The 1,549-nt window shown below is 50.9% G+C and overlaps 1 long non-coding RNA gene across 1 annotated transcript; it reads left to right on the top strand.

Annotated features, from left to right (window-relative positions):
- The first annotated feature begins 581 nt into the window (after positions 1 to 581).
- Positions 582 to 1,457, top strand: LOC127906779 (uncharacterized). The gene is made up of 3 exons (XR_008062831.1): positions 582 to 759; positions 852 to 893; positions 1,266 to 1,457. It is a non-coding gene; the product is annotated as an uncharacterized LOC127906779 (long non-coding RNA).
- Positions 1,458 to 1,549: the final 92 nt, after the last annotated feature.

Raw genomic sequence — 1,549 nt, 5'->3', positions numbered from 1 at the left:
AATTCCTATGTTTATCTCCAGAACTCTGTAAGTGGTTAGTGCGATAGTAGGCCTAAGAGGATCTACAATGGTCGTCTGACGCAAACTCCCCAGCAAGACGAGCACCTACCTACCTACCTACCCTGTCGACCAGCACCCACAGATCATAGCGGTTAAGTACAACTGAGTGCCGTTGCCTGCAATACTGTACTCCTTCTCCCTAGCAACAGATCCAGGATCAGGTTAACCGAACCCTGATTATAACCATACTTTAATGCTGCCCCTAGCAACATATCTCGGATCAAATAACACATTTCAGCACAGGGTTTGTTAGCAGCAGCCACCGCTTCACTATAAAGGGGTGCTGGCTTTGAAAGGGTGACTTGCTTGGCTGTTCACCTTAATACAAATGCTCTGAACATACTTACAATACTCTTTTTGACTTAGTTCGGTATGCATGAAGAGTCTTTGACTCGGAGTGCTGATCTAGGATCAGTTTGGCCTTTTAGATCATAATGAATACAATTATATAAACGGGGGGGACGACGACGACGACTGGTCTACATAATGCGGAGGCGTATATAACAATAAAGTTAAATGCATAGGATAGAAATCAGTTCCAACACTACGATAAACAGCGAGCAATACGAAGACAGATCACAAAATCTGCGATCTAAATAAAAGGCTTGGTCATTGGCACTGGGGGGAGGGAAAGAGGGAATGGGGGGAGAGGTGAGGGTAGGGGTTATAGGGGGAGGGAAAGAGGGAATGGGGGGAGAGGTGAGGGTAGGGGTTATAGGGGAGGGAAAGAGGGAATGGGGGAGAGGTGAGGGTAGGGGTTATAGGGGAGGGAAAGAGGGAATGGGGGAGAGGTGAGGGGTTATAGGGGGAGGGAAAGAGGGAATGGGGGAGAGGTGAGGGTAGGGGTTATAGGGGGAGGGAAAGAGGGAATGGGGGAGGTGAGGGGTTATAGGGGGAGGGAGGGGAATTATGAGGGGGGGGGAGGGAAAGAGGGAATGGGGGAGAGGTGAGGGTAGGGGTTATAGGGGGAGGGAAAGAGGGAATGGGGGAGAGGTGAGGGGTTATAGGGGGAGGGAAAGCGGGAATGGGGGAGAGGTGAGGGGTTATAGGGGGGGAAAGAGGAATGGGGGGAGAGGTGAGGGTAGGGGTTATAGGGGGAGGGAAAGAGGGAATGGGGGAGAGGTGAGGGGTTATAGGGGGAGGGAAAGCGGGAATGGGGGAGAGGTGAGGGGTTATAGGGGAGGGAAAGAGGGAATGGGGGAGAGGTGAGGGTAGGGGTTATAGGGGGAGAGGTGAGGGGTTATAGGGGGAGGGAAAGAGGGAATGGGGGGAGAGGTGAGGGGTTATAGGAGAGAAAAGTGTTTTTGTTGTTGGTTTTTTTTCATAGAAAGTGGTGGCCATTGTGCTGTGACTATACAATTATAGAAAGGTCTGTGTGTAAGTCTTTCTGAGCTCTTAGGACATCAGAAAAGGTTCCATTCGGCTCAGGAAACCCCGGGAGCCTTAAGCTCACACACAGGTGATCACTGTCCCTGCCTAGACCCTTTAG

The sequence above is a fragment of the Oncorhynchus keta genome, chromosome 13 (genome assembly GCF_023373465.1).
Source record: "Oncorhynchus keta strain PuntledgeMale-10-30-2019 chromosome 13, Oket_V2, whole genome shotgun sequence".
NCBI lineage: Eukaryota > Metazoa > Chordata > Actinopteri > Salmoniformes > Salmonidae > Oncorhynchus > Oncorhynchus keta.
Note: the sequence above shows the minus strand (reverse complement) of the source record. Positions and strands in the feature narration are given on the sequence as shown.